General features: G+C 41.4%; 1 protein-coding gene across 6 annotated transcripts in view; it reads right to left on the bottom strand.

Moving 5' to 3' along the window:
• The window catches only part of LTBP1 (latent transforming growth factor beta binding protein 1), a 514,666-nt gene that overhangs the window by 212,012 nt on the left and 282,991 nt on the right, over window positions 1–19,663 (bottom strand). The gene's annotated exons all lie outside the window — the stretch shown is intronic.

The following is a 19,663-nucleotide window of genomic DNA, read 5'->3' as shown; positions in this document are numbered from 1 at the left end:
AATATCCCCACATTTTTACAAAATTGATAGCTGGTCAAAACCTTTCCCACAATCAATGCAGGGGAAGAGTCTGCCGCTCTTGGGCCTTTCTGTATATCAGTAGTACTTATCTGCTTTTTTCAATGTCACACCTCTCTTATCACTTGTCTTCTGATTTCCTGTGTTGTCCCTTCCAATATGCTTCCCTATTCCAACTCTAGCAGTGATCCTCCTTCTCCTTCATCGCTCCCACACAGCCTACTCGATCTCTCTCCTCTCCAACTTCTATCTTACATGCACTGCATTCCCTCTCTGGAACTCTTCACACACCCCACAACTCCCCCCCACTCTCTTCTCGTACTTCCCGGGATTTGGTTCTGCTCTGTGGGTTTCTCTGTGTCTTGCAACAAACAACTAGGGCTGTCCGGAGGTATAATTCATTTTTGCTCCACACCCGCAGCTGTATCAGCACAGGGGCTGAATCTAAGTCACAGCAAGGGGCCGGATCCAATTGTCTGGTGGGAGGATGGTATTATCTCAGTTTGCTTATCCCTCCAGATTCACACTTGGCTCTTAGCATCCACCTTGAGCAATTCCGCGCTTCCCAGAGAGTGGTACCACCCACTCTGGGAATCACCAATATAATCAAACCAATAAATGCATGCATAGACAAGAATGTCAAACACTATAAGCCATTCCTTTATCATTGCTGATAGTCAGGTAGCACTAAAAGTCACATAACTACATCCTGTAAGTGATTGCTGTAACTAATCATGAATACAGCAAGTGGCAATAATTGTCAATGGAGTATAGTCTTCGCTGGGAAAGCATCTTACTGCATGCACTCTTTAGTGGTAAGTTGCCGTCTCCAGAACTTTGTGCCTCACATATCTTTATGCATTTCACACACTCAGATTTCAGACATCTGGTGGCCTTGAAGTCAATGCTTGTTTCATCTGAATAAAATCTGTTGCATGTGAAAAGAAGTCATCAGTCCATCTATCTGGAAAAATCTGATTTCTTTTTCCGGGCGGATATAGGCTGCGGGAAAGGTGGGTTAAGTAGGGCTAGGGGAAGGGATAACTTACTTACCTGCATGCATTTTGATTACCAACCTTCGGCATTCCGGTGCCGGGATTCTGACCGCTGGGATTGTGTGCATTGTACCCAACTCACATTTTTTCCCAAGTAATGTCTAACTCACGTAACAACCAGCTTGCTCTTATATATGTATCCCCTAGAGATAGTAAGACTGAAGCAACTCTTTTATATAATAAAATATCTAAATTAATCAATTAGGAATAAATAAAGACCATCATCTTTATGGGACAAAGCATGAAAAGTATTCAAATTGTGCCTTAAGAGCAATTTTAGCTTGGTTACCAACAGAAGATTACACCAAAAAAAAAAGTTCTCTAGACAAAATCATAGTTGTTGAATGCTGATATGGGTCAGTACCCATAGTGGAGAGGGTGCATCTGAATCAGGGCATGGAGGATACAAGGTACAGTGATCTTGAGAAGACTTCTGGCCAAAGAGAGACAAATGTCTGTCCAAACACAAAGGCAAACTGAAAGGACTGGGAACATACTTGCCTACTCTCCAGGAATGTCTTGCAGACTCCCAAATCAGGATGCGGCAGGTGGTGCTCCCATGACAAGAGGCCACCTCCTAGATCCTGCTTCTCTTTCTTGTGTAGTGGATGGTACCATGATGACTTGATTTGAATCATCAGACCCTGCTGTATGAAGCGAGGCCCGAAGTTGTGAATTGCATAATCCTGACTCTGAGCTCATTGCCTACTGCGATGACACTAATCATATTTTCACACCCTCCACACTTGACCCTGGGAAGTCCAAAAAGTGTGCAAGTATGGCTGGGAGGAAACATTTATCAATTTTCTCTGTTCAGCTATCTCTCACTTTTGCACTGTGTGAGCGGAAACAACATGTTCATACAACTGCAGGCTCGCTACAATCTTAGGAGACACAGTAGTGTTGAGGAGTTATAAAGTAGATTGTTTTTTCTCCTTTCTCTCTGCACTTTGTCAGTAGACAAGACAGGCTCACACAGGAGCACTATTACACAACTTACTAGACTCATGAATGATTAGGGGTTAGACATGTGAAGCTTGAATATATTCTTTACAGCCAGAAACCAGATCTGCATCATTTTCATGTATCTATTCTTCAAACTCATTAAGATCCATAAGATCCTTTGAATACTGAACAGGAAGTCTTCAAACATGACACAGAGAACCTGAGGAATGGAAATCTCATTTATCCTCAATAGCCTAAGTAGGTAATCTTTCAAGCATATCAGTTTAGACATATGCGAAAGGAGAAAGTGAATGATTAGTCCACTTCCATGTCTGAATGATATCCTTAGGTCAGGAACTTTTGCACAAACACACATACTAAATCATAATATATGCTCCATGCTCTTATTACACCCGACATATGCATGGAAGCATGACTAAGATACATATTGTATTATTTCTAAAGCCTGAAGGGTCAAGCTGCAATGTAATGCATAAAATGTGACGTTAGTTGTATTAGTACAAGCTTCTATTTATTTCCCGCTAGGACCAAATTAACACATTGGAAATTATGAGATAGCCAATAAATAACACGAAATGAGACAGGAAAGAAAGATGAAAAAAAAATATGTAAAAAAATAAGGCATAGTTATTATACACAGGCACACAGGCATGTATTTAGTAGGCATGGAATCTGTACCAAGCTTTCTCAATGAAAGTATGATTTTTATATATTTTTCATGGTCGCATTATCCCATAATTGCAGCTGGCATAAGCAATGGGAAATAACTGGAGATGAAAATGTATGAAGAGGAGCTCTTCTTTTCAGTATAAAATAAATGCTTTCTTTTAAACAACGTGTATATGAACTGTATGTGGAAGTGGAAAAAATTACATTTGTTTGACTATGAGTCTGTGCAATTTCTACAGTATGTAAACTTTTCCAATTAAGAGACAGGTATTGTTCAATCAGTGTAAAATGAAAAGCTTCATGTTTCTGGTTCTTCAAACTATGGGGCCTATTTATTAAGCTATTTTATTCCAGAAACCAGCATACCGTACCGCAAGATTTTTGGAAAGGATTGTGACTATTTATTAAAGCTTTGACGTTGGAGATATTGGAGATACCTCCTGCTTTCAGAATAAAATTGATTGCAGGAGCATTATAGACCTGTACAACGAGCTTAGCTTTTCTAAATTTGCCTGCATAAACTAATCCCATCTGAATCATGTTAGCCATCTATAATCCATGGGGCAACCCATACAGAGAGTGATCCGATCCCTCTCCGGTGTGCAGGAGTTGATCGCGATACCCATCGTATTTGCTTTGGTTTGCACATGAACTGTCTGATGAGCACGCAACTGTCGGCATGGTCTCATTGCTCATCACCAGGACGTGCTATTATTGGAGCTTGTGTCCTGGTGACGGCTCAATGATAAATTACCCCAATATTAAATTCTGCCTAATGCAGAGATAAGGAATATTAATTTTTGGGACATTTACCCAAATTATGATAAATAGGCACATATACAGTATATTATGTGCAGCAGCTGGAAACTCATAAATGTATATACAATGACAAATACATGAGCATTCACAGCAGCCTGAAATCCCTCCCTGTAGACGAGGTATATAAAGAAAAGTTACAGTACAGATGTGAAATTGCAGCATACAATATATTAATATATTAAAAAGAGAAAAGGATTGAACAGCGCTAATACCAATTGTAGACCAAAATGAATGTACTGTAATGAATATCACTGAGACAATTATGCATATGTCATACTAGATATAAATAAACAGTCAGATAATGTTCATAACTAATAAATATACTGATGGCTCTCTTATTCAAAAGTCCAATTCAAAAGTCCAATATGGTTGATAATATAAAAATATTTAATGATAAAAGAAAATAACATAAAAATCGATGCATAAAATCAGAACATATAAAATAATAGGCAATAATATTTTGATCCTGAATTGGATGAATTGGATAAGTTATCTCAGTCTATTTAGATCCATTATCCATGGAAAGATATGTAGATAAAAGTTCCAGTGACAAAAGTCAAATGGCTTTCTCCCATCTATATGTTTTTTTGTGCAATATATTAATATAGCTTGTTGCACACGATACAATCCATACTGACTACCCAGATCTGTCAGCAGCATGGAGAGAAGATTCCTCTTTTAAGTAATTTTAAGATATCTTGACACCCCTGTGGAAGAGCCATTGCGTTGGCCTATGACAGGAGGACCTTAACGTTTGATGGTTAAGGGAGTTCCAGTGTTGCTGAATCACTGTGGCAAGGTGAGCTGAGCCCGAGGTTCCGGAGCCTTGACCTCCTTAAACAACTACATGATCCTCAAACACATCTTTCCGTTAACGCCTCCACTCCTGTTTTTTTTACTAAAATCGAAATTTTACTATGGAAATAAGTTTTCACTATAGAAATAAATTATTGATATTGTGCTACACTATTTGGATTTTATTTTTATCTTACATATTATCTTGAAACCCCTTATTACTTGATTGTTAATCTACACAACGTGACACAAAATAAATTTCACCATTTAAGGAAAGTGCTTGTTGCATCCAGTACAATCTGACCACCCAGATCTGTCAGCAGTGTGGAGAGAAGGTAGATTCCACTTTTAAGTAATTTTAAGATATCCTACCATAGGTGAGAAAATAAAATCATAAAAATAAATTAAAGGGTTTAGTCTACTACATAATTTAACATTTTTGACTGGGAAACACTGGCACTCACATCCAGTCATACTGTCCTCTTTAGTCAGCAATGTTTGCTTCTTCAGTATCTCTGGACTGATACACTCATGTGGACATAGGCCCTCATTCAGACCCACTCGCGAGCGGCTGTCCGCTCGCAAGTGGGTCGATGGTCTGCACTGCGCATGCGCACGACGGAGGGAGCTCCGTCGTGCGCATGCGCGGGACGCGGCGAGCGAAGGACTTTCCTTCGCTCGGAGTGTCTCATCAAAGGGGGCGTGCTGTCGATGTTGACTAATAGCACGCCCCCTTTGGTGGGCGTGCCGGGGGCGTGCCTGCCAGACGGAGGCGTTCCCAAGGGAACGCCTACCGTCTGAAGCCGGCCCCACTGACATCACTAGTGATGTCAGTGGGAGTGATTTTGGCTCTGATAGAGCCAAAATCACTCCTGGCCTTGCGGTTGAAAACCTCAACCGCAGGCTGTTGCTCGCAGTTTCGATGGTCGCGATGGTCAAGACCATCGTGACCATCATCCTGCACGCTCGTATATGCTGTGGGTGGTGACCCACAGCTATACGAGCGTCCAGGAGGACGCTCCATATTAATGGAGGTGGGCCCTGATTCAGAGCGAGCGCTCTGGTCAGAGCGTCCGGCTCTGAATCAGGGCCATAGTCCACAAAATGGCTGTCAATATTAAATGCAGGTGACAGACAGGGAGCTGCTATGTAACTTGATCAGCTGAGGTCAAAAGAAATTTTGCCTAGTACTAAATTGGAAAAATTAGGTTAATGATAAAATCCCTGTTACTTAACTCTCCCTATATACATCCTCTTTAGGTGAACTCATAAACTCCTTTGATCTCCAATATCATCTATATGCTGATGATACTCAAATTTACCTTTCCACCCCTGACCTCTCCCCTGTGCTCCTTACCCGTATCTCCAACTGTCTCTCTGCTGTCTCTTCATGGATGTCCCAGCACTTTCTTAAACTTAACATGTCTAAGACTGAGCTGATCATCTTCCCACCCTCTGCCACTACATCACTTCCAACAATTTCATTATCTATTGATGGCACAACTATCTCCTCTAGCCCAAAAGTGCGCTGTCTTGGAGTTATCCTAGACTCCTCCCTCTCCTTTAAACCACACATTCAGCACCTCTCGCAGTCCTGCCGTTTCCACGTAAAAATATCTCCAGGATTAGACCCTTCCTCACCCAGGATGCCACTAAAACCCTCATCCACTCACTGGTCATCTCCAGATTGGACTACTGTAACCTTCTCCTAGCTGGCCTCCCAGTCTATCACCTCTCTCCACTACAATCTGTTCTCAATGCTGCTGCTCTGCTCATCTTCCTCTCCAGACGTTCTACATCTGCTTCCCCTCTCCTTCAAGCCCTACACTGGCTCCCCTTCCCCTTCAGATGCCAATTCAAGGTTCTTACACTCGCCTACAAAGCCCTCACCAAATTTAATTAGTAACTCAGTCAATTTGATTTAACCACCTGTGCTTAACCATGGATATCTCTAAAACCTGAACTGTTGGGGAGCCTTGAGGACCGTGTTTGGGAACCTCTGCCCTATTGCATAAACAAATGCAGTGGGGGTTTCCGTCTGCCTGGAAACCCCCCTTCCCAGCACATACCATGACCACAGTAGAAATAGTAATTTTATAGAATTTTACTAGTGCTACATGTTCTTCCCAGTATCACAAATGAAATAATAGCACCACCTGTGGCTCTTTTAACATGTATCAGCCAATAAATAACCTGTGCACCAACTAGGAGTTCTGGAAAACATGCACTGTTAGGGATGCACTTCTATAGAGCCCAATATGTACATATATGTCCAGGGAAGTGCTAGGTTCTTCTGCTGCTCCTCCAGGCTCCCGGATTTGCTCCAATGCTCTAGAATGGTGCTCACATCTAAAATGATAACATCCAGCTAAGGCAGGATGGCTTACTGCCGCGTCAAATGACTTACTGTGATCCTGTATATGCTGGAATTATGACACACAATACACATTATATGATGCATATTAAATCTGAATAAGTGCTAATTTTGCCCTCTTCATGGTCTGGCCACACTCTAAAATCAAGCATTTGGAAACCCCCATCTAGAAATCCTGCGTTTGCCACTGTATTGTATTCTGGTTTTCTAGTTTATTAATCATTTGTTCCTGGTAGTTCCAAGCCAGATCCTTGTGAGTCTGAATCCTTAATCGAAATGGTGACCAATAATTTCAGGGCTGTCATGGTCCCTGAACTCCTCAGAAAAAAGTCACAAGACCAAAGAGGAATAGGGAATGGCAGGAGATACTCACTAGACACTCAGGTATCCACTGGCTGACATGAGAGAGAAATCTTGAGGATTATCCAATCATGACCAACATGATTACACAGTAAGAATGTTCAGATAACTGAAGTTATGCTATCAAAAGCGTGGAGATTCTAGGATCTCAGCCAATTTTTTGAGGCAAGACAGTGGTTCTAAAGCGTTCTCTAATCACAGTGCCCTAGAGTATCTGCATTTTGTTCATGACACCCCTGGGCTAAAAGTTACTTATTAAGATAATCAGCAAAACTTATTAAAGTAAGTAAACTGCGCTTACCCGCCACACTTAGGCTCAGTTATGTGGTAGTGGCCACAGTTGTGCTTCTGTTTGTCTATATATTTTGTGATTGACAGCCACTAGCACTGGTTTTGCCTATCACATTGTCCATAAATCATTTGATTTGGAACTAGATCCCCAACCAGTGCCCTGCTGCCCCAGGGGATTCCATGGCACCCAGTTTGGTTATCACTAAATTAAATGATGGATACATAACTACATTACTGTTGCACAGATTTCTAAAGCAACACTTTGCTGCTGCTGAAATATTGCTTGCTACATAGTATATTGCTTTAGGGGCATATGCTATCAAATAGCCACCAATTTGAAAATCTTTTTTGGGACTATTTAGACAAAAATTATAAAGTAGCTGAAGTACCTGGCATTTCCCGGGTTTAAGTCTTCAAGTTATTTAGTTTTATTATGTGATGTCGTCCAAATCCATCCAGTGGAAGGCCCAGAACAGGCTCCATGGGTCAAAGTTCTGGCCGGCGCACTCCACCGTGAAGTCCAACTGGGACCTCAGCCATTCCATTAGACATCCCAGACCAATTGCCACCCCTCTGTAAAGTTTTCATCCAAATCCATCCAAGGTCCAAAATAAGCTCCCCATATCAAAGTTCTACCCAGCGTACACCGACTGGAGGTCCAACCGGGACCTCAACCTCCCTAGTATGTCTTTTGGGATCCAATGTTACCACTCTGTGAAAGTTTCATCCAAATTATTTGATGTTATCCAAATCCATCCAGTGGAAGGCCCAGAACAGGCTCCTTGGGTCGAAGTTCTGCCTGGCGCACTCTACCATGAGGTCCGACTGGGACTCCAACCACTCTACTAGGCATCTAAGACCAATTGCCACCCCTCTGTGAAGTTTAATCCGAATCCATCCAGTGGAAGGACCAGAACAGGCTCCCCGGATTCAAAGTTCTGCCCAGCATCCCAGGGTTAAAGTTCTGCCTAGCGTACACCAACGGAAGGTCAGACCGCAACGCCCTAGTATGTCTTCTGGGATCCAATGTTACCACTCTGTGAAGTTTTCGTTCAAATCCATCCAGTGGAAGGCTCAGAACTGGCTCCCCTGGTCAAAGTTCTGCCTAGCATACACCAACGGGAGGTCCGACCGGGACCCTAACCACCTTAAAACCTTGCCAGGAATCCACCAATCATTGGTTTCATCCCAATCAGTGCAGGGGTGTCTGAATGCATAACCGCAAATAGCATTGGAAAGCTCACATTTTCACAGGATTTAGAATTCTCTTTAATACAATATGTTCTAACATACCATATACTGTAAATATGAATATTTCCTAAATTCAAGAACAAAATTTTCATCATGTTTATGCTGTCTGTCACTTTGTAAAGTAATAATGTAGTAGATATGGTTAATTGTGTCCAGAAGTCTGTTGCGGTGTGAGCCTTTATACTTTTATGTAGTAAGAAAACTAGCAAATTGGCATTTTTACACTTACAATAAAGTGCACCTACCATCTACTATATAGAGTGACAGCTGCCATCTTGTGATCTGAATTCAGCCAATCAATTCGCTAGGAACCAACACTAAAATATCTGTACTGACATTAGTTCCTAGTAAATTGGATAGCTGAAGTCTCATGAATATTGGATCAGCCACAAAATGGCCATCAGAACTGTGTGTAGATGATAAATGCACTTGAAGAACCCCTAGCCCTGTCACTACATGCAGATTTACATGGAATAATGTAGAAATTCTGTAACTATTAATTTTAAGTTGATTTACTTACTGCTTGCATTTAATTATAACTTCTGGGTGAGATTCTGACGTACAATAAGAAAGACATCATTGTTGGAATCATAATAATTAGTAAAACACCACACTTACATCCCTTACAGTCACTAGTTCCAACCTTCCACAATGCCATCTTTGGACTGTAATCAGGGATTTCTAGGATTTCAGTTTAACTCACTTTACACATCACCTTACTACTGGAAAACCAGGCACGTCAACTGTTTAGTTTCCACAGTTTCCCCTGGCATTGGTTTATATGCCAACAATTAGTCAACATTCATTTGATGGCAGGCATCTGAAACAGAGATCAAGGCATCTGCATGGGATCAGGCCAAGAACATTCAACTGAAACAAGAGTTTGTGAGCGAAACACCTTGCAACATGTTACTGTTAGAAACCATAAAGAATATGATTCTTGACCAATGTAATCTTATATATTGCCAAGGTGCATACTTTCGGGTCCCCACACATGTGCAAGTGGAGAGTGCCGTGGAGGGATCCTACGGATCCATCTCCTGGTAAACTCTGCCGGTTGTAGCCTATAGGCTACAATGATTAACTCCATCTCAACGGAAGTTCAATCAGAGCTTTCCTATTAAAAAAGCTGGTACCATGTGTTTACTTCCTTCAAGGTGTTTTAATCATTTTCATTACATAAGAAAAGATACAATTTTAAAACACACATGCACTATATTTTTACACATATACATACATTTATTAAAGCATTTATTATACATAATTCACCTATTATTAATGTGCAAAACCCTTTTTATAAAATTCTTATTTTTTAGTATATTTAAAGTGTAGTACCTTGAAGGAAAAAAACACATGGTACCCACATTTTTAATAGGCAAGCTCTGATTGAACTTCCATTTTTTTATATAAGGAAACTCTAAACAACCTAAGCTATCCTTGATAAAGGGCTTACTGCCTGAAACGCATAAGGAGCAATTTTTATAGACACCGTGATTGAAAGAACTACAGCAGCAGCGTCTACATATCATGTTTGCAGCTATTGAAAAACACAAACGGACGGAGTGGAGGAGTGATCCGCAAGCGACTGCACATCACCACGACAGCGTCTGCATACGCTGCACTCCGCAAGCATCCACGAACACGACGCACCAAGGGAACCAGGCAGCGTGGCCAAAGCATTATCAGCCCAAGCCGTTCAGACCAAGCCGGGGATCTCAGAGGAAGTGGGGACTGTTAAACAGCCGCTCATTGGTTGCTCCCACGTGAGTCCCAGCCAATGAACAGCCGCTACATGTAGAGCCCATGAGAAATTACAGCTGACTTTGACCATCTGTCATTTCGCGTGGTGTAAGTATATGCAACAGCATATACTTACACATGTCCGCCCTAGTTCGGATAAGTCATTTTATTGTTTTACCAAGAACCTGGATGCTACGGAGAGCAGCACCAGGATCTAGGTGAGTATAGATTCTTTTTTGCAGGGCCAGGCACATGGATTCTACTTGAGAAGGGGACAGACACATCTGGAAGAAGTATGTGTGAATGGGTAGGTGTATGAAATAAAGTTTTACTAGGCATGGTGTGTGTGTGTTTTGTATTTATTTAACTTTTATTTTACAGTGGGGGTATGGGTGCCGGCCGCCTGCTGGCAGTTGTAGTTCCAAAAGTGCCAAAGGGCAAGCATGCTGGCACCTGAAGTCCCACTGTAAAATACAATAGTTTACTTATATTTATCACTTTATTAACCCCGTACCCACAGCCCAGGGGTGCAGCGGAGAGCTCCAGGCTTCAGACCAAACCTGGGGTTTTGGGGGGCCCTTCTTGGGGGGGGCAACTTCCCCTGAGATTGGGCTTGGCCTGACCGGCTTGGGCTGATAATGCTTTGGCCACAGAGCCCCTGTAATAGGGTCTCTGGGCTCTGGCATTACAGCCTGGCCGTTTTGGGTCCGGTGCTGGTATTAAATGTAGAGGAACTCCTTTGCAATTTTTCCCCCTATATTAAAAACCAGGACTGGCCCTGCAGCCTAGTGCTGGTTCCTAAATTACGATGGAACCCTACTCATTTTGTTACCCATAATATTTGGAACCAGGACCAGCTGACAAGTCCGGGGCTGGTTATGTCTTTTGGGGGGGACCCAACGTAATTTTTTTTTTTAATATAAACACTTTACATTAAGTACACATGCAGAAACATACACAAATCACACTGATCTGTGTATGTTTCTGGCAAGCTCACAGCTCAGGAGGTTGAGTGTTTGAAACTTCAATTTCTCTGTGATCTAATCTCACCCGAGATTGTAATATCGAATCTTAGTAAATTTGCAAGATGCATCTTTGTCATGAAAAGTACTTCCGAGTTTGCCTGATGGTGAGTTGATTCGAGTTTGCAATCTCACCCGAGTTTTACGAGTGAGAAGAGAGAACTCTCTCCAAAACTCACCCGAGTTTGTCTTTAGTAAATTTGCGAGATGAAAAACATGCCTATACTCACCCGAGATTGCAATCTCGACAAAACTCGAATCTTAGTAAATTTACCCCCTAGCATTACAAAGCCCTATTGTGATATACAGAGGTGACTCTTCCTTGTGAAAAGAATCCAGATGAGTGTTATAATGAATCATGTGACCTATTAAAACATTTCAGAAAGGTGGAGGAAATAAATACAGCAGCGCTTGCCTGGAGGGAGACTGTGAAATAATATTCTTCTAGTTTAAAGAGAATGTTTACTTCCTTGTGCTTTAACATATGTCCTGAGCATTAATCCATCAATAAGAGTTCAAAAAATACTAAAGTAATACTATATTGCACATATAGGGACTGATCCAAAGTTAGAAGGAAATATATATTGGAACAATTTGTACCTTGGTAAAACCATGTTCTACTACAGGTAAGGCAGAGAGATTAAGGTGTAAATTTACTAAAGGTCGATTTTTATAAATTAAAAATAGGGCTACATCAATAAACATCGATGTTGTGTTTCAGGGGCTAAGTCGCACATTTACTAACACTTAAAAATCAATCAATATAAAATTCAGTTTGTTGGTAAATGTGTGATTCACTACCACAACATCGATGTTGATCGATTTAGATAGATTTTTAAGCAATAAAGATCGACCTTTAGTAAATTTACATTTTATAGTTGGGATGGGGCGTGTAATATCTTAAGGGCCTGATTCAGCAAGGATCGCAAGTGCTAAGACGCACACAATCGGACGATTGTTGCGTACTGCGCATGCATATGCATTGCGGTGGGCATTCGCGAACTAGCCACTGCGTTCGAGAATGAGATCGCAGTGTGTACGCAGACCCATGCATAGGCAAATGCAGGGGGGGTTCCGTCTGCCTGGAAACCCCCCTCCCCAGCCCACACCATAACCACAGTAGAAATAGTAGTGTAATAGAATTTTACTAGTGCTGCATGTTCTTCTCAGGATCACAAATAAAATAATTAGCACCAGCTGTAGATCTTTAAGCAGTCAGTAATAAATAACCTGTGCACCAACTAGGAGATCTGGAAAACATGCACAGTTAGGGATGTGCTGCTATAGCGCCAAATATGTACATATATGTCCAGGGCAGTGCTAGGTTCTTCTGCAGCTCCCAGACTCCCGGACTTGCTCCCATGCTCTGGAATGGTGCACACATCTAAAATGAAAACATTCAGCTCAGACAGGATGGCCCTACTGCTGCATCTAATGGATTACTGTGATCGCTGGTCCTGTATATGCCGGAATTATGACACACAATATACTTTGTATGTAACATATTAAAGCTGGTTAAGTGCTAATTCTACCCTCTTCGTGGACTGGCCACACTCACTCTAAAATCAAGTATTTGGAAACCCTCCACTAGAAATCCAGACCCTCCAACATGACCCCTTCCACCCGGTACAAAATGCTCTGCTCCTGGACTTCTCTCTTAATTGATGATTGCAGCCACCTGTGATAAAACACCTGTCTCATCTATATACTTGCTCAACACAGGTGGCTGCAGTCATTAATTAGGTGGGAAGCCCAGGAGCAGAGCATTTTGTACCGGTTGGAAGGGGTCATGTTGGAGGGTAGGGAAATCCTGCATTTGCCACTGCCATGGCAGAGTGATTGACAGGAAGTGCCGTATGTGGGTGGTGACGGGAGGTAGTTGTGTGAACGCAGGCATGCCAGTGCATTGGGACGGCATTGCAGGGGCGTGCATAAATTAGCCACTGCAAAACCATACGCAGCCTGAGGCCTCATAGCGTGCGCTGAAGTAAGCAATTCCTGAGTGAGGACTGACCTGCCTTAACTGTGTGTGTGGGTCTGATGTTACTCGATGTTAACGATTGTTTTGCTATGTTGACAAAGTATACGGATGTGAGTAAGGGGAAGTGGGAATCCTTATGTTAGGCTGCGATCGCATTGCGAATGCAAACATATGCATCTCCCCGCTGGTATTAATGACTGCATTCCGTGCGTATAAGCAGAATAGCGATCCATAGTGAATCAAGGCCTAAGTCTTTCAGTGTAAAAACAAAGCTGGCCAGTAATTGTTAATGTTATAGCAGCCAGTATCTTCCCTGTATGCAATAAAAATAAATGCATTTTCTATTTTAGCAAATTGCTTATTTTTTAATTTGCTCCTACCTCTGAATAAAGCTAATAATGAGTGTCAAACCAACTTACATAACATCAAAAAGTAAACTACTAAAAAACAATGGATTTTGAAGACTGAACAGATTAAACAGCTGTTGATTCACTTTTTTTTTCATCTCCCTCCATGCACATGACTCATGTGTCTTTCTATGGGGCCTATTCATCAACACTAAAATAACGTTTTTAAGGACATTTTCCTTAAATAACGTTATTTTGGTATTCATGTAGCCACTTAGCACAGGAGATATCACAGATATCTCCTTGCTAAGTTCCCCTGCGTTAATTTCCACACTCCCCATACATTAGTATGGTGATGTGGAAATTGTGGTATTCATCAAATTCCGAAAATTATAAATTTTCAGAATTTGATGCAGTTACTATTCGCCACAGTAAGGTGGCGAAGAGCTGAATCGTCTGTATCCACGTGTGCAGGTCCCCCGACGAGTCCCTCCGGCTCTCTGCTCCGTCCTGAGGCTCCGGAGGCTGGTCGGACATGTGTGCTCCCCAGCAGAGCACAAGAAAGTTTAGACAAAAAAAAAAAAGTTTTTTTTTTTTTTTCTAATCTGTCATGTGGTCTGCTGGGAAACCACATGACAGACCAGCAGGACGGAGCCGGCGGCTGCTGCGCGGACAGGTAAGTCGGGGGGGGGTAGGTGAGCGGAGGGGGGTGGGGGGGCTCTGCATTTCCACATCAACCTATGTGTGGGCACCATCGTTATATTTGCAAAGATCCATTTTCACTCATTGATCTTAACCCCTTCATAACCAAATTGTTTTCATTTTATGGGGCAGATGTACTAAGCTCTCGAAAGTGATAAATTGGAGAGTGATAAACTACCAACCAACCGCCTGTCATTTTTCAAACACAGACTGTAAAATGACAGTTAGGAGCTGAGTGGCTGGTAGTTTATCACTTTCTAATTTATTACTTTCCAGAGCTTAGTACATCTCCCCCTATGTGACAAACCCCATTTTTCTATAATGGTAACTGATGATTTCTGCTTCATAGCTTCATAATACTGAAGCTTGGGGGTCATGCTTAATGTCAAGGGAAATGTATGTGATTAAGAGTATGATATAACCTCACTGGGGAAGGTACAGGTAAATATTGTAGACACCCTAAAGCCTTCACAAGGGGTATAAACTTGACATTTGCATGAATGCATAAAAAAAACATGCAGTTACAGGGGCTCCCTGTTATGTATAAGAAAAGTATGCATTAGCGTTCACGTCACATCTGTATTGTGCCTCCACAGCGCTACTGTGCATGTGCAGTCTGCTGACCAGGAATGTGTGGTGGCCATTCTGTGGTAACTTGTTGGGGCCCTGTGATAATTGAAGACGGAGTCCCAGAGCAGCATAGTTTGATAACCCCTGAGATACCAAATACCAAAAATGGACAACAACGTGCATTTGACTAATCAAAATATACTAATACCAAATAGCAGTACTTTATACTAAAGATGTGCACAGACCCCCATGTTTTGGTTTTGCCAAGACTACCCTCAAAGGTTTTGGTATTGCCAAAACCACCCTCAAGTATTTTGGTTTGGATTTGTTTTTTTTATTTGTTTAAAAATTGATAAAAACAGCTAAATCATGTAACTGTGACCTGTTTTTGTTCCTGTAGTATTATTAGCATCAATAATTTTCATTTACATCGTTTTTGACCATCTCACAATATCTGAAATCACGAGAGAGGGACTTAAATGTACTCAAAAACATGCAAAATCCAGTTTTAAAATCCGTGTTCCGAATTGTCGGAACTCGGTTCTAAACGGATTCCCAAAGGGATTCCAAACTGGGACTCGGCTTGACTTGGAACCCATAAGTTTGGTTGTATTTTGGTTTTCTCCAAAACTGAACCACTCATCTCTACTTTATACAAAATCTTGCTTGGTTATAGGGTCCAGGAAAAGAGGTGTTTAATAAATAGTAGAGAATTGACACAGGTAATATGCAAAATAAACAAACATTTGGTGACATTGTGAGCAGGAATCTACTGTCCAGGACTTTGGAAATATTGTATATGTTCTTGAACAATGGAGCTAGTCATCCAAAAACACTGCACTTTAAAACAATGGTTACGCTCTCTGAATAAAAGCTATTTCAATTTATTTTTATTTTACGGATGCTATCATTATAATATTTTATTTATACGGCGCTACAAAGGATCCGACACACACAGTGGGTGGAACATACCATTCAATTATACATAATTATAATCTGCAGATTACATAATTATGTAGACAGGGCCGGATTGAGGGCTACATGGGCCTGGAGCTGAAAATGACCAAGGGCCTATAATCAAAAGAGAGGAGGTGTGACCAGTGCTGTGAGGGTGTGGCCAGTGCCATGTGGGTGTGTACACCCCCTATACTCTCAGTCCCAATTACTCCCTAAATATGTAAAAGAAAAAAAATGCTTAATTTTGAGAAATACAATTTTACTACTTATGATTTATGGCTGACCGTGTGGACAGCAGATGCCCAGTCAACATCATGTTGTCATGACAATGGGCCTATTTTTATGTGGAGGCCTGGAGCTGTAGCTCCATCCACCCCATTGTTAATCTGGCCCTGTATGTAGATACAGATGAAGAGAGTGTCCTGCTCGCATGAACTTACATTCTAGAGGGGCTATGGATAGACACACAGGTCATCTGTAATAACCTGCAACCTCATAACCTTTGCAGGGACTGATGCAATTTAGGCAATATACTGTAACTGCTAGATTTAAAGCAGCAATACGTTTTAGCCATAAAGGTAACGGGGAGCAGAGTTGGATATTGCAGAGGCAGGAGCGTTAGGAGGAGAGATGTAGGTTTGGGTAAGGACTGGAGATGCTTTGGTATTTTTTATGCATATTTATCAAATGACATTTGCAGGATATCCCCCAAAAACCTAAATATATTTCAGGGGAATATTCACAAATTTCAACCACATTTAGAATGTATCTAGGGGGAGGGTCCCACATTTTTTATTGTAAAAGCAGCACCCATAGGTTCCTATGGGGACTGCTATATTGTGAGATTTATTTTATATTCCGGGACTTAAACCTGCTAGCTAACGCTGTCTTTAGATGGTGGTAGCCCATAGAAGCTTACGGGCTATTCAGCGCTGTCCTGTACTGATTCATGCACAGCCCGACTTCTGTGCATGAGCATTAGGTACTTTTCATTATCCTTTTCTTGTACTCTCTCATTTGAGTTCCCTGCATGCGACTCCCCCTGCAATGCCTATTAGGTAACAAGGGAGAGGAGCAGCTTCTCCTCAAACAGCAGAAGTGCTTATCTGTTGTTTCCTCTGTGTGTCACGCTGTCTCACTCTCTCATCCCCTGTCAGAATTGGACAGGGGAAAGTAGAAGTGGTTCTGCGTTCATAGTACCACAGATCTTACTTCCTTCAGCAGCAATTTCACAGACTTGTGTTATCCTCATATATATTCCTTATATGTACAATTTTCATCAATTGATATTATCTTGAATCTGTCATATGCTGCGTGAACAACAGTTTTATTTACTATACACAATACCATTGTGACCTTATATTTGCATTTAATTTAGTGTGATCATTGTTTCTGTTATATGCTACATGAACAATGGTTTCACTGATGTTTGAAACCCTATGTTAATTTATGAATTGATTAATTCTCCCTGCCTGCACTAATTATCATATAATTAGATGTGCTTGATGGTATATACTGACTAATTATTGAGACTTTCGCCAAATTTGATTATGTCAGGATTTGCTGCAGGAACAAACAAGGTTGTCATGTGTACCACTAATGTGACCTCATATCTTTATCAACTTGAGAGTGTTTATATATATTGCATAAACAATGGTGTCATTATTGTGTGAGACCCTATGTTGATTTATGAACAGATCAATTTTCCTTGCCCAAGTAGTAATTATCCTATTTGACCAGAAAAATAAGATGTGCTTGTATATGTTGATTGATTAATTATTCGAATTTACTAATCTGTCAGGAAATGCTGCATGAATACCAGTCTTATTGTTATATACAAAACTAATGTGACCTCATATTTTTCTCTAATTTGATATTGCTATAATAATACCAATATATATTGTATGAACAATGGTCTCATTACTGTTTTTGTGTGTTTTTTCTTCTTATCCCACGGGGGAATTTATTAAGTGGGTAGTAGAAAAAGGACACTTTACATTTTCATATGTTCGCCTACCTTTTTCCTTGTCAACCTAAGTAGCTATCAGCTATTATTTTTTTGCTGATATCTATAATTAGGTATACCATCAATTTATCTCTAACCTAATTAAGTAGCTAAATTATATTGATGTATGCATTTAAATTTTGTGTAACAAGGTGAATTAACCCTATGTGCATACTACTAATGGTAATGCAATCCTGATTACCACATTTCTATTGTGTGTATTTGTTTATCACTTTATTTGTTTTACATATTTGCCCAACCCCCCCCCCTTCATTTTTGTGAATAGAAGCTTATTTTAGCCAATGTATTCAATAAAATTCAAGTTTTAATCTTACTCACGTTACTTCTACAATATCGTTTACATTTGTTTCAAGAGTGCCCCAAAAAAGACTTATTTGTCTTTTCTTTAGTGTTTGCCCTTTGCTAAAACTGCCCTTTTTTCATGTGTATTGCACAAATCTTTTGGGTGCACCACCAATAATAAGTCATCCAGAATTCTTTATATGTGATAGACTTCTATTTTGGTTTTCTAATTGATTCGCAATAATATTTATAAATCATCATTGACTACCATTTATTTTACCACTAGTGCGGACTCTGGGCCTGATTCAGAGCTGAACGCTCTGACCAGAGCGCTCGCTCTGAATCAGGGCCCTCCTACCTTTTTTAGGAGCGTCCTCATGGACGCTCGCATAGCTGTGGGTTACCATGATGATGGTCGCGATGGTCTTGACCATCACGACCATCGGGCTTGCGACGGAAACCCTGCGGTAGGGTCTCGCTGCCGCAAGCCCTGGAGTGATTTTGGCTCTATCAGAGCCAAAATCACTCCCACTGACATCACTAGTGATGTCAGTGGGGCCGGCTTGAGACGGTAGGCGTTCCCATGGGCACGCCCCCGGCACGCCCACCAAAGGGGGCGTGCTGTCAATCAACATCGACAGCACGCCCCCTTTGGTGCGAGACCCGGAGCGATGGAGAGCCCGTTGCTCTCCGGGTCTCGCGCATGCGCACGACGGAGCTCCCTCCGTCGTGCACATGCCCAGTGGGGGACATCGACCCGCTTGCGAGCGTACTGCCGCTCACGAGCGGGTCTGAATGACCCCCTCTATTCCTTTACCCATGAGCATTAGGCTGGCTGGGTGCACACCTGGAAGCAAAGTAATAGGTATCGCACTGCTTCCAGCTCTTTACGGAGAACGTTATTGGTAAACTCTGGTGAAAATATTAACTGTCGCTATGCAAATTTACACAATAATTTCTAATCACAAGTGCATTAATAATGCGGATTGTGATAAATATACCCATAAAAACTAATTTAGGCGCTCTATCTACCGCTTATTTGCTCTGTATCATTTTAAGATTATATATGCCCAAAATATGTTAGACCTACCCTTGACACTATACATCACTCCTAAAATGATGTGAGGTTATCACATACAATCATACTTGTCTACTCTTCTGGAATGTCCAGGAATTCACAAATTTTCTGGAGTTTTTACAGACTGGGGAAGTGGGCGGGCCATAATGATGCAATGTGAATCGCATCGTCATGGTTACACCCCCACTGTGTGCTTATTGCGCAGCAGGACAATGATGTCATCATGCCTATTGCACTTGTCCGTAGGTCCTCCCAACCCAGATCTCTCACAGATGAGATGGAAAATTTAACCAGTTTATACATAACTAAAACGGTCAGGAGGAAGTTAAAGGTATTCTGGGATGTAGACATTTTAAATGA

The sequence above is a fragment of the Taudactylus pleione genome, unplaced genomic scaffold (genome assembly GCF_031769625.1).
Source record: "Taudactylus pleione unplaced genomic scaffold, aTauple2 ptg000154l, whole genome shotgun sequence".
Lineage (NCBI taxonomy): Eukaryota > Metazoa > Chordata > Amphibia > Anura > Myobatrachidae > Taudactylus > Taudactylus pleione.
The sequence above is the reverse complement of the archived record's forward strand: the minus strand, read 5'-3'. Positions and strand labels throughout refer to the sequence as shown.